The 14777-nt window shown below is 45.3% G+C and overlaps 1 protein-coding gene across 1 annotated transcript in view; it reads left to right on the forward strand.

The window, feature by feature from the left end:
• LOC118075944 (transmembrane protein 132C) overlaps nucleotides 1–14777 on the forward strand; it is a 273846-nt gene that overhangs the window by 5607 nt on the left and 253462 nt on the right. The gene's annotated exons all lie outside the window — the stretch shown is intronic.

Raw genomic sequence — 14777 nt, forward strand, 5'->3', positions numbered from 1 at the left:
ATACTAGTTCTCTGTGTGCAGAGATGACTACCGGTATTTTCTGTATGGGAGTGTGTCTGATCACATGACCTTCCACCTGCAGATGGAAGTGACCAAGCTCAAACACAGGATGAGCACTTCAGGCAAGGCAAGGAGATCAGGAGCAGGTGCTGTAAACAACCGAGCCTTTTCACACCGTTTCATTCCATCAGAACTGGGGGTGATGTTGTCAGCAGGAACATCTGCAGAGATGCCAGGGTGAAGCATTGCTAGCAGCTGCCTCTGGGAATCTCTAAGCCATCAACGGGGAAGTAATAGGGAATATTTCTGCAGGGATAGGAAACTAAGCCCTGAGAAGGAGGCATGGATTTCAAAAAGTGGGGGTGAGGAAAGTAATTAATTCTATGACTTAACTAAGTGAGTTTGTCCAGCTTTCTTCAGCAGCCTGTGTGTTAACCAGTGGTGGCTGATGGCCATTGGACCCAGTAGGGCAGAAGGCAGGGAGACCCAACAGAAGGCAAAGCCAGAGCCAATGACAGCCAGAGCCTGATTCTAGCCTTGCCCCCATCCTCTTCCCTGCTGAGTTCTGCAAGGACAAGACTCAGAATGAGGAGGAGGAAGCTGACAGCTCTGGTAGGTGAGAACAGGCTGAGGTTGATGGGGCAATGCCTGGTTTGGTCTCATGGACCAACTCCCACTGGTCTTGACTACTTTTCCACAGTTGCCTATGTGCATACTGCCACCTCTGTGGATGTAAGGACCATCTTGGCAGATCCTGCCAAGGTCTGTAGAGTCCTTGTAACATTGCAGCCACCCTGAGCTCGGGGTTTTTTTTAACCGGGAAGGGCGGGGTATAAATAAATAAATATTATTATTATTATTACTACTCTGAAAATGACCCAGGAGGCCTGGGCAGAGCCTCAGCCAGGTGATGCTCTTGAGTACCATTGACCCACTGAGCATGGCAGCCACATCTTGAGGAGTGCTTGTCCCTCATCCCTGGAGTAAAGGGTGAAGGATGGGTGTGGGCCAAGACTCTCAGCAGCCTCAGTTGGTGTGGCCAATGGTCCAGAATCATGAATGTTGCTGTCCAAAACATTTGGCGGGTAACAAGTTGGGGATGTCTGCTTGGCTTGCATATTTTGTCATTTCTGTTTTCAGGATGCCATAAGACCGTGTTCTTGTGTACTCCAAAAGAAGCAGAGTCCATGTAGCATTTTTTGCTTGGAAAAGTTGAGAATGCTGTTCAGATTTGAAGGCAGGGTGTAAGGTATCAACAACTATTGCTCTCATGTCCTGCTTGTGGGCTTCCGCAAGACATCTGACTGGCCACTGTGGGAAATAGGATGTTGAACTCATTGGACCATTGACCCAAGGCAGTGAGTAGATATACTGTAACAAGGTATAAAATGAGAAACCCAATCTCATCCTGCTTGGATGAGTTTCCTGCTTGGCAGGGGGCTGGACAGGATGGCCCTTGTGGTCTCTTCCAACTCTATGATTCTATGATTCATCCCAGTAGCAAGCACTTGTGGTCAGTGTGCTGGTTTGGGCTGTCTAGAAGGTCTTCACTTGGTGCCCCAAAGCAATGTAATAGCTACACTAGGCAAACCTTCCAAAAGAAGGCATTTCAAGGCTGGAGAGCCACCACAGAAAGTCTCTCTCCTTTGTTGAAGCATGCAGTAACTTTACTAAAGAGTTGGAGCAGTTTCTTGGAGCAGTGCCTCTCCAGAAATTCTCAAGACCCAAGCACGCTAGTACAGGAAGAAGAGCTCCTTTGGGGACATAGGAAGTTTCCTCATACAGAGTCAGACCATTGCTCCATCCAGCTTGGTATCTCTGCAGGGATACCAGGATATGCTACTGGTGATTGAACCTGGGGCGTTCTGCATGCAAAGCTGTAGGACTGAGCTATTGGCCCTTCCAATATTTGGGTCCTGGTCCATTTAAGTCTTTAAACACCAGAATCTTCAAAGGCCTCAGATGCACATAGGCAGCTAGAGTCAATCTTTTGAAAGAGGGATGTCTGAACAGCATACTGGGAAATTATTATTATTATTATTATTATTATTATTATTATTATTATTATTATTATTATTACCATTATAGAAAAAACTCTTTCTTGAGCAGTGAAGATGTGGTAAAAGCCTGAGGTTGATACGTTCAGCTTCAGATAATTTTGCTCTGGTGCTCCCAGTGTCTGTTTGAGTTAGCAAGTGGAAAGGCCCTCTCTCTTTTATGTGCTCAGTCTATTTTGGGTCAATACACAGCCTCAGGTTCCCCATTCCGCCCCCGCCCCCCGCTTGAAAAGCTAGTGAATTAACCTGAGGATGTCAACTCTCTTTTTATTTCCTCTCCCCCCTTTTATCTCCTTATTTCCTCTCTCTCTATTTCCCCCTTTTGTGTGTGTGTGTGTCTCCCTCCCTTTCGTGGTAAAGCACATTAATTTCTTGAGCTGGAATCTCATGTACGAAATGTGTGTGTGTGTGGAAATTACAGGAATTCTTGCACTATCAGTCAATTTGATGAACTCTGCTCTCGTGTGAGTGTGCTTTGGCTAACCACAACACTGACAAAACCACTTAAGATATTTGCTGATGACTCGCTTGGCACCTTGTGGTGTTTCAGGTCACTAGCTTGGGCGATCCAGACCTTTCTGTTTTTCCTTTGGCTTGAAGCGCTTTGAGGCATTATTTTTGAAAGCTAAAAGAGATGAACATAGAAAAGACACACACTCTTATCTATTGCTAGCCTGTGCCATTTCTGACTGAAGCAGGAGAAGACCAACTGTTTGTTGGTTTACCTGCTCCATAGGAAAACGAGAGCCCTGTTGGAACAGAACAAAGGTCTACCTACTTCAGCAATGTGTTGTTGCACTGGCTAATTAGATACTCATGAGCAGGACATCTGTGCAGTAGTACAAAAGTTTATGGATCAGATCAAAGGGTCATCTAGTCGAAGTTGCTGAACTAAAACTCCCATTTTCCCTGGCCATTGGCTGAGGCCATTGCTCGGGCTGATGGGAGTTATAGTTGAGCAACAAGTTCTGGGCACCACAGTTTAAAGGGGGGGGGAACGACAAGCTTGAATGTGTGCAGAGGAGGGCAACCAAGACAGAAGTGGATTTAGGGTAACTTGACTGGCTCCCCCTCACAGGGCAGAGGGGCTAAGGGGCCACCTTCCCATCTCCATCCCAAAGCCTATTAAGCGCTGGGCTTTGGGAAGGAGGTATGAGCTGGGGGTGGGTGGGGGACCATGACCGGTTTCCTCACACCACAGGGGATACTGCAACTGTGCTTTAGAATGGAGCACAAGAGGTGGGGGCACTGAATTTTGGTGTTGCACAGGGCACCACTGAAATTTTAGCTCCCTAGGTCTGTCACTGGGGCTCTCTCAGGCTTCTAGAATCCTTTTGCCTCCTTTCCAAAGCCTAGTTAGGGCTTGGCCAGTTTTGGGAAGGAGGTGGGAGGGCTTTAGGACCCTGCCAGAGCCCCATACCTCCTCCCCAAAGCCTTGTGCCTCCCTTACCTGACTTGGGAAGGCACCGAAAGGACTGGAGTGGGGGCGTAAAATTTTGGCTTCGCAAGGGTGCCATATTGCCAAGGTTTGTTTTTTTCTGACCGGTATGACCAAGGGTCTGGAAACCAAGCCTTATGAGGGAGTTGGGTATGTGTGGAAGTGTATAGAAATCAGGCTACTGTAAAAAAGTGAAATGTCCATTTGTTGCTCTTTTTGTCTCTGGCTCTGCCTGCTATTGGCATGTGGCCTCGAAAGATGGCCCAGCAAGGAATGTGGCTCTCAGGCAGGCTGGCCCCAGGTCTGGATTCAGGGCACTTCACTCTGAGCATATGGTTTCCAAACACATTTCCACATTCCCCCTTTCACCAGTCCATTTAGATGTTCTGAGTGAAGGGAGAACTCCCAGCTCATCCTTGAAGCTAAGTGGCAATACTAACAACAGCCACTCTGAGATGTGTAAAGAAAGACTTGGATGTTCACCAGATAGATAAACAAGTTTATTTGAGAGCTGTTTTGGTAAAATGGCTTCTTAAAAAATAAATAAATAGCAGAATGAATCCAGGGTCAAAGAATAGTGATGGGGATAACAAAACAAAACTCTGATAATACAGTATTAATTTGCTGATGAAGAATATTTTTATTTTTATTAAAAAGAGGAGGGGGGAATAAAAGGTTCTGAAAACAGACCATTCCAGAAGATGTTCATGTGTGTGTGTGTGTGTGTGTGTTTGGAAGGAGCAGATTTGTAGCTGTCTCTTGAGCACTCCAAAAAGCCTGGTTTTATAGCAGACGAAAAGAGAGTGTATACAGTACATACAAAGCACTGAAGTCTCTTGGGTTTGTGGTTGGTATAACAGAGGTCAGGATTTAGTGTGGGGATTTTATTTTCTCAACAGCGTAGCAAAGAATCATAGATTGGAGAGATGAAATCCATCTGGTTCCCTTCTGCAGAAAGCTGCGCAGAGATCTAGCCTGTGTGCAGCTTTTGCAAACCAAACACCTTTTGCAAACGGATGAATGTTGAAGATAGAAAGTTAGAACTATAGCTATTAAATATCCCCATCCAAAATGAGTCATTTATACTGCCTGTGCCAGGAGTATCCTTTTCAGTCCAAGAAGCACATTGTCTTCTGAGGGCCACATGCCAATGATGGGCGGGGTCAGAGGCAAAAGTGGGTGGAGCAATGAATGTAAATATTAGCTTTGTACAGTGTAGGCTTGTTTGTATGCATATTAACATACCACTCTCTATCCATCCATACAAGCGAGAGGATCTATAGGAGTTCTAGGAAACATCCCAGCCGATCAAACAAACTGCTAGCAGTGTGGAACCCTATCCCTGATCTGGTTCAGAAGGGAATTATTTTCAACAGAGTTTGAAGGTAGCTCTTTTAAGAATGTATGTCTGATCTGACTCGGATACCACTGATGCAATCAATCTTCCTAGGGGCTGTGCACATAGCCATATACATGTGTGGCAGCATATAGGATTTGTCAAAGACTGAAAGGAGTTGCACCAGTGTGGTTATAGCTAGAAGTATGAACCTCTAGCTACCACAGTCACATGGAGGCTTTTCCACAGGTAGTCCCAATCACAAGCTTGTGTGCAAGATTTAACTGTGCTTCCCTCCTCATGCAGATATTATTTTTAGAAACTTGGGAAAGCTGAAACCTTATGAATGGCCTCATTAACAAAGCCCCAAAACTGAGACACTGATTTGCTGCCAAAAGTTCCCAGAAAACAAGAATTGTTCATAGCACAGGTATCGGGAACCTGTGGCCCTCCAGATGTTGGTGGGCTCAATTACCATCCCTGATGATGCTACCAGAGATTGTTGGACACCTAGAGTCCAGCAAAACCTGGGGGGCCACAGATGCCACCTTCCTGCCCCAGGGACAGTTGAATAATAATAATAATTATAAAAATAATTAATAATAATTTTATTATTTATACCCCACCCATCCAGCTGGGTTTCCCCAGCCATCCTGGGCGGCTCACAGCACATGTCAGAACATACTAAAATATCAAACATTAAAAACTTCCCAATACAGGGCTGCCTTCAGATGTCTTCTAAAAGTCAGGTAGTTGTTTATTTCCTTGACATCTGAAGGGAGGGCGCCACTACTGAGAAGCATTAGTGGGGCTGAAATGCTTACTAAGAGGATATCTGTGAAGTATTTTGAGCACCTAGGAAAGTACGGTATGAATTTCAAAAACTGTAGCCTTGGCAAGTGAGCCTGGCAGAGTTTAATGAGACTTAAATATGTGCAATATCTCCCCCGCCCTTGCTGCATTTGCAAATGCTTTCTGCTGTTTTAATTTTGAATTTCCAGCCTCCCGTGTAATCAGAATGTTTTCCTTTTGTGGCTGGTAGAAACAAAAGGCATATCTCTCTTGGCCTGGAACAAAGGCTAGCATACAATGACTAGCCACCGTGGAGAAGATAATTTTGTACTGATGTCTCCAAAGCTGCTAATTTTCACCAGCCCCAATAGGATGGAATGGCAAGGCAGGAGGCTCTTGCCATCTGCTTAGACCAGGCCAGCATTTGCAAATGGATATTTGTTCGCAGATTCTGATCGCTGTTTATAACAGGGATGCAGAGCCTTTTTTCAGCCAGAGGGCCACATTCCCTCATAGGCAACCTCTAGGGGCTGTGTGCCAGTGGAGAGGGGTGCCAGAGACAAAAGCAGGCAGAGAGATGAATAGAACTCATACAGTAGGCAAAATTCCAGCCAGGACGGTTGTGGAAGGCTGCATTTGGACCCTGAGGCTGAGGTTGCTATTCCCTGATTTATCCCCTATGAAGGTAGGGATGTGTGGAAAGATCTCTGATTTCCATAGATATTTGTGCCTTGTCAAGAAAAAAGAAAAAAGAGATTGCACATTTGGGTAACATATTTGCAAGAGCAGGTGTATATTTTATACAGGGTATAGTAGGGACCCAGGTGGCGCTGTGGGCTAAACCACTGAGCCTAGGGCTTGCTGATCAGAAGGTTGGCGGTTCGAATCCCTGTGATGGGGTGAGCTCTCGTTCCTTGGTCCCAGCTCCTGCCAACCTAGCAGTTCGAAAGCACATCAAAATGCAAGTAGATAAATAGGAACCGCTACAGCGGGAAGGTAAATGGCGTTTCCATGTGCTGCTCTGGTTTGCCAGAAGCGGGTTTGTCATGCTGGCCACATGACCTGGAAGCTATACGCCAGCTCCCTCGGCCAATAATGCGAGATGAGCGCGCAACCCCAGAGTCGGTCACGACTGGACCTAATGGTCAGGGGTACCTTTACCTTTACCTTATACAGGGTAGTTTTTTTTAAAGAAAAGGTGGTTGGATGTTACAGGCGACTATTTGGGGATCATTGGTGCTCTCCTGCTCCCTCACTTTTTGGTGGCAACCAGCTGGCTTCCTCCTCATCCATTGTCCATCTTTATTGCTTCCACACAATTATTCATAATATAACCCTCCAAACACATGCAGCATAGCTACCAAGGGGACTGCAGTGGGGGGCGGGACAGGGTGGCCAAAGATAGTGGTGGGGTCACCTCTTGCAGGTGTGGGCCCTAGCATTTGCACAAACTTGCTGTGTGGGAGTGATCTCTCGTGTACCGTATTTACGTGAATCTCATGCTCCATTGAATCTAATGTGTACCTCAGTTTTCCAGACCTTGAAACCAAAGAAGTATTTGCTGGTGCCATCAAATCTAATGTGCACCCTAATTTTCATGACGTAATTTGGTCACAAAAGGTGTGCATTACATTCGAGTAAATACGATATTAGGATGTGAACTAGCACAAGTTATTGTTGTTCCCAGCGTGCTGATTGGCTTGCTATTGCTCAGCTGTTTCTCACCTATGATCTCTGCTTGTGTGCCAATTGGCTTGCTGTTGCACTTGGCATAGAGGCTGATGCTTATCCATGATTCCTCTTTGCATGCTGACTGGTTTGCTATTGTGAACGATCTGTGTAATAATAGGAACATACAAATTTCCAAATCGGACCAGGTTCCATCTCATCTACCATTCTAATCCCACCAGCTGCCTGACAGATGCGCCTGGAAGTTTGCGAGCAAGGCATGAAGGCAGTGGCCTTCACCTGTTGTCTTGTCCCCAGAGCGATGCCGCCTCATTACACACGGATGCTCTATGTTGTCTTTGGTTGCTGAAAGCCATTGATAAATCTGTCCTCCAAAACAGCAAACAAACCTCAACTAAGCTCCACTGAATTCACTTCTGAGCAAACACACAATGGATTAGTCTGTTAGTCCTCTAATACACTAAATATACAACGGTAGAATTTGTATATCCAGTTTCTGATCTATCTACCTGTTTCACTTTTTTACTGAAGCTTTATTTTTTGGCTAAGATAAGGAAATGTTCTACTCTAAGCAGACTGGAATTGGGGAAATAGGGGGGGGAATTAATTAATTAATTATGTATACCACCCTTCATCTAAAGGGTGGTTCACAACATGTGGAGGCAGAGCATAGCATCATAGCTATTAGCTATTGATAGTCTTATCCTCATTTAATTTGTCTAATCCTCTTCTAAAGCCATCCTAGCTGGTAAGAACACTAGCCATTGTCAACGTTAATGATTCATCCACAGAGAGCCCCATGTGTATCTTGTAATTTGAATGAGCACTCGTGCCATTGTGGGTTCCTCTGCCAAAAATGGCATCCAGAAATAGTCCAAAATTAACCAAACTGGTCACAATGGGTGGTACTCAGCTAAGTTTTACTCAGATGAGACCAACTGAAATTGATGGACCTGCTGGTGAAGTTAAAGGTAAAGGGACCCCTGACCATTAGGTCCAGTTGCAACCGACTCCGGGGTTGCGGCGCTCATCTCGCGTTATTGGCCGAGGGAGCTGGCGTACAGCTTCCAGGTCATGTGGCCAGCACGACAAAGCCACTTCTGGCGAACCAGAGCAGCACTTGGAAACACAGTTTACCTTTCCGCCACAGTGGTACCTATTCATCTACTTACACTTTGGCATGCTTTCAAACTGCTAGGTTGGCAGGAGCTGGGACCGAGCAACGGGAGCTCACCCCGTCGCAGGGATTCGAACCGCCAACCTTCTGATCAGCAAGCCATAGGCTCGGTGGTTTAACCCACAGCACCACCTGAGTCCATGTGGAAGAGTGGGTAATAAATTTAATAATGGTATTAGTTGAGGTCCATTAATTTCAAAGGGTCTGCTTTAAGTTTGAATACCACCCAGTGTGTACTTTCTGATTTGTGGTGTCTGCTTTCAGTTTCCAGTTGCTGAACACACACACCTTCTACCTGGTGTGTCATTTCTTGTATTATGAATTGAAGTTAGATGCTGTTGTGCCTTAACAACCAAACACTTTGCTCTGCCGTGCCCTGTTTTGGTTCCACATAGGAGCCCACAGGTCAAGTCAGGTGTTGCAGCACCATGGAGAGCTCCAAGGGTGACTTGCTCAGACCAGGGTCAGAAAAGATATGAGCCCTTTGGAGCCTCTGCCCCTAGCCCATCTCCTCTAGGCTCCATAACCTTGTGGAAAACAACAACAACAAATTATTTTATTATTTGTGCCCCACTCATCTGACTCGGTTGCCCCAGCCACCTCTGGGTGGCTTCCAACATATATAAAAACATAATAAACATCAGACGTTAAAAAGCCTCTCTATACAGAACTAGAGTTCATCAAGGGACACCCCTTTGGCCTCAAGAGAGGCAATTCTCATGTGCCCAATGGATTCCCATCTGGAACATTTCCTGGCACAGTAGATTCAGAGATGCTCAATTCCTCGGGCCCAGGGGAAGGCACTCAGAAGAGTCATGGCTGTGATTCATTGAGACCTAGTGCTGTGGAATCTGGATCAAGGATGGGAATCTGGATCAAGTCTCAGATTCACTGGTCTTTTGGTCACCTGCATCACTTTTCAAGTCGGTCTCCTTAGCCTACGATTCTGTGGCCTCAGACTCCATGCGCTGGTCATTACTGGACTCTATGGCAGCTCTAGTATTTCTTAGTCAACTGGTGCATCTTGGTTAAGCATCCAGCACATTCTTTCCCACTCCCTCACTTGTTCTGAATCATAGAATTGGAGAATTGGTTAGAGTCCTACACTCCAGAGTAGGAAAAAATAAGCTTGCTCCATCTTCTATGAGCTATTTGGTATTTTATATTCCTTGAGATATTTGAAGATGTCTATTATATCTCCTCTCAGTCTCCTTTTTCCAGGTTGGACATACCCAACTCTCTCAACTGTTCCTCATAAGGCTTGGTTTCCAAACCCTTGATAATCTTGGTTGCCCTCCTCTGCACATGTTCTAGTTTGTCAATACAGTCAAACCTTGGGTTGCAAACGCTGCAAGCTACGCATTTTCAGGTTGTGCTCCATGCCAAACCCAAAAGTACCGGAACGGGTTACTTCCAGGTTTTGGCGCTCGCACATGCGCAGAAGTGCAAAATGACGTCATGCACAGAGGCGCTGAATCACGTCATGTGCGTGTGCAGATGCGGCGTTGTGGGTTGCGAACGTGCCTCCCGCACAGATCACATTCACAACCCGAGGTATGGCTGTATCCTTATTAAATTGTTGTGCCCAGAATTGGACACTTTATTCTAGGTATGGTTTGACCAAGGCAGCATAGAGTGGTACTATTACTTCCCTTGATCTGGACACTAGACTTCTATGGATGAAGCTGAGAATAGCATTAGCTTTTTTGCTGCTGCATCACACTGTTGACTCATGTTAAGCTTGTGGTCCACCAAGACCCCTAAATCCTTTTCACATGTACTGCTAATAATCCAAGTGTCCCCCCCATCTTATATTTGTGCAGTTGGTTATTTCTTGTGTGTTCCTTGCACCTCTCTGCATGTATGGAAATACAGTGGTACCTTGACTTATGAAGGCGATCCGTTCCGCGGCGCTCTTCATAAGTCGAAACCTTCCAATGTCGAAGTGTCCATTTTGCGCATGCGCGAAGTGCTATTTTGCACTTTGAGCATGCGCAGACCATGCACGCAGCGAAAATACTTCCGGGTTTGCCGACTTCGTAAAGTCGAAACCTTCGTAAGTCGAGGCATTTGGAAGTTGAGGTACCACTGTAAATTAATATTATTGTAATGCTTTTGTCCCTCAAGAGAGCTGTAAAGCATGACTCACCAGCATTTCCAAATTCTCTGAGAATAAAGCTACATTTGGAAACTGGAAAATGGATATTTCCTTTTTCTTTTTTTTCTGAGGAGAAGGGAAACATAGAGAAATAATTAAAGGCTCACAGTCTCTACTGCTGAGAAGCCAGACTCCGTCACTTAATATTGATAATCATAACGTATGTTGTTTATGTAGTGCTCTGAGGCTGAACAGCAGTGTACTTTGGAAAACGGGTCTTTCCCAGATGGGTGTTTATTAGCTAATTATGGTAGTAGGTAGGTGGGAGGGGGAAGAATTGTAAACTGGGAAATAGTGGACACGGGGTGCTTAACCTGGTTCTTATCCTACAACCCCTCCTCCAGCATTTTTCCATGGTGAGAAACCATAGCTCAATGGTGGGGACTATAGTTCATTCCCCAGCATCTCCAGGTTGGGCTGGGAATATACAGTGGTACCTCGGTTTAAGTACACAATTGGTTCCGGAAGTCTGTACTTAACCTGAAGCGTACTTAACCTGAAGCGAACTTTCCCATTGAAAGTAATGGAAAGTGAAAGACGGCAGTGGACAGTTGCGAGGAATTCCCAATTTCTTGAAGCATGGGAACCCAAATAAAAAATTCTTTAGATGATTTGGCATAACATTCGGTTTGATTGATATATATATGTGTATAATTTGAAATATTGAATGTGATATAATTGGTTTTAATTGGAAAATTAATAAAAATATTTTTTTAAAAAAAGAAAAAAGAAAGTAATGGAAAGTGGATTAGTCCGTTCCAGACGGGTCCGCGGAGTACTTAAACTGAAAGTACTCAAACCGAGGCGTACTTAAACCAAGGTATGACTGTACCCTGTCTGAAACCCTTGAAAGCCAGTCATTTTAGACAATATTGACCCTGATGGACTGATTTCCTGCTTCAGTATAAGGCAGCTTGATTATGTTCCTTTTGTTTTGATGTTCACTCCAGCCACACCGGTGTACAACAATTTGCAGCAAGGCAAAGAGACCGAGGGGGAAACTGGTTTCGAACAGTACTAGGAAATCACTGGAAACTGTTGATAATTTGGTTGTAGATTAAGGCTGCAATCCTATACTCACTTTGCTGGGAATAAATCCCATTGAGCTTCTGAATATACATATATAGAAGGGATAGGATTTATTTTTTTTGTACTACAGCTCCCACAAGTGACATCAGATGTGGGGCAAGGTAATGATGTGGCTGCAAAGGATCAAGCTCTAGCTGTAAAGTGATCTCCCGATTCCTCCTTTGCAGGTGGGGTTCACTGAATGTCAGACAGCAAGCCCTGCTGGTATCTGCTGCCCTAAAGAGTTCCCCATGATCCCCACTGCCCATATGTTTGCTTGTTGTGTGAAGTGAGCCTATGCTGCAGAGCTCCTAAGCATGAGAAGGGACTTTGCCAAGCCATACCAGGTGGCCTGGGGTGGGGTTAGGGCCATACCTGCCAAGTTGCTGTCAGAGAAATAAGGGACCAGGCCGGAAATAGCAGACCGGAAGTAGCGCTGCCGCCATTTTGGAACTGGGCGGAGCATGCTCAGAAGTGACTTTTGATGCTGCTTTGCCCAGTTCCAAAATGGCCGCCACGCCAGAAGTCTCACTGCAGCCATTTTGGAACTGGGCAGAGCAGCATCAAAAGTTGCTTCTGAGCATGCTCCGTCCAGTTCCAAAATGGCCGCCGCGCCAGAATAAACCAGGGAAAAACAAAAAAATTCGTTTTTTCAGCTTGCAATAGCTGGGAAAACGGGGATTTCCCGGGGAAAACGGGAGACTTGGCAGCTATGGTTTTTGTGCATTGGTGGTAGGGATGAGTGAACCAGTCTGTTTCAGTTCAGAATCTGGCACATTCCAACCTTGTTTAGTGCTGCAGAAACCTTTTGATTTCATGGGTGAAGTCTATATGTCACTATATTTCAAGGCTGCAAAGAGAGCCTTGCAGCTGTAGGCTCCTGTTGAACTTTTTCAGGTTGGCTCTTGAAACTTCATTTGAAATTAAATAGAATTAAATTAGCTGCAGTGGCGAAACCACAACTGCTGCAATGAGAAGCTTTGCCTGACATTTAAACATGGTCATCTTGAGCTATAATGTCACGATGCATAGGAAAACGGGGGAGAGCCATTCCCTCAGGGGACGTTTACTGAGGAGAATCACAATTATGTAAAGAGCTGATTTGAAGAGAGACTTATATTTTCTAATTCTCTCTCCCCCCACCCCACCCCACCCCGGTCTCTGCTGGTTGCTGTTTCAGGGTCTAAGTCAAGACTGGAATCATTGTCTTCTCTCAAACAGTAACCAATCTATGTAGCTTTAGCCTCAGCGCTAGAAATCCTGCTTTAAATTTAATGAATTTGGTGAACTGAATGCTATGGCTGATGCCTGCCTATGGCATATTTTTTTATAGAGCTCCACCCCGTAACTAAAATTCATGAATTCATGTTCTCTGCTGCAGCGGTGGTGGGGGAACTTTTTCAGCCCACGGACCACAACCTTCCAGGGGCCAGGTGCAAAAGTGGGTGGAGCAATGAATGCAATTTTTACTCTTGTGCCAGTTTCTGCACACACTCAACCTCCACCCCACCCTATCCTCCATGCAGGGAAGCAAGAGGCATCATCAGAGTTCAAGAGCGCATTCCAGCCAGGCTGTCTGTCTATCTGAAACAAGGCTGATGAAGGGGTGTGGCCTGAAGAGAGTCCCAGGGACAACAGAGAGAGGCCTAGAGGTCCACATTTCAGAGGCGGTTTTAGGGTAGCGCAACAATGTGGCTGCACTGGGCTCTGGGCTGCAGAGGGTACCACAACAACTGCATAGAATTGAGCACAAGAGGTGGGGGGGGCACCGAATTTTAGCATTCACAGGGGCCTCCCACCTGTGCTCTACACACCATTTCATTAGTTTTTCTAGTAGGGCCGTTTCCCATACAACTTGGTACCATTGGTCCATGCTTACTCCTGACAGGTCCCTCCAGTGCCTGGCTATGATGTTTCTGGTTGCTGACAACAGATGGATTATAAGTTCTTTGTGATCTGAGTGAGCGCTGTTATCTTGAAAGATATTTAGTAAAAACCAATTCTGGGGTGATTTCTAGCACTTGCTTAGTTATCTTACAAATTTCTTGCATGGATGTCTTCCAGCAGAAGAAGACACCTTCACGCCAGTATGGTTCCCCTTCATCACTTATACAGCCCAACAAGACAACGACAAAAACTTACCGTCAGCATACAAATCAATATGGCTAAACTAATCAAAACACCCTCCCTCCCCACTCACATAAGAAACTAAGGATCATCACAGCCAACCACAAATGAACAATCACATTCTAAGGCAAATCCCGACCTCTCTCACAAACGACGCTGACGCCGAACCCCTACACATATCAAGAAAAACAGAAACATCGGCAATCCGCCACACCCAACTCCCCATCCCACCCACCTCTTTCCCCCCCTTCCTCATAATGTCTCAACAAGTAAAATTGATGTGCAAAAATGATACATGGGAGAAAAATATATATGAGACATTGCACTACCTTTGTAACCCAAGAAAATCCTTAATAAAAATAATTATATATGAAAAAAGATGAGGCTGTATTTTAACACCGTCATTTATCATACCCAAAAACTGCGACCCAGTGCCAGCTTATCACACGGTGCTGGGGGATCCTTATCATATTTGCTAATGGCAAACCCATTGGCTGAGTGGCGAGCCTCATGCAGCCACAGCATCCTTATGCAAGATTGCACTACCAGAAAGCTTGAGAAAAGAGAGCGATAAAAACTCAGATAGGATTCTGGAAGAGGAGGAACTTTAAAACAACCCAGTGAAGCTTGTATATACTCGGAGGCCACAGAATACTGGGTGTCTGTTGTTGGGTGGGGAGGAAGAGGGAAAGCTGAAGGCTGGGGCGGGGCAAGTATCTTGGAAAGAAAGCCTGGCTGATTGGAACCCTGAACAGGAACACTACTTTCCACAACATTTTGTCATAGATGGGCATTGTTAAATCTGCCAGTTTCTATGTTTCCAATCTGAAATTCAGTTCTCCACATTTCTGAAACAGTTTGATTTTTACAAAATATAAATCCTAAATTTTAGTGTGATTTCCCCCCTAATGAACACATTTTTGCTCGCAGTTTTA

This window comes from Zootoca vivipara, chromosome 17 (genome assembly GCF_963506605.1).
Source record: "Zootoca vivipara chromosome 17, rZooViv1.1, whole genome shotgun sequence".
NCBI lineage: Eukaryota > Metazoa > Chordata > Lepidosauria > Squamata > Lacertidae > Zootoca > Zootoca vivipara.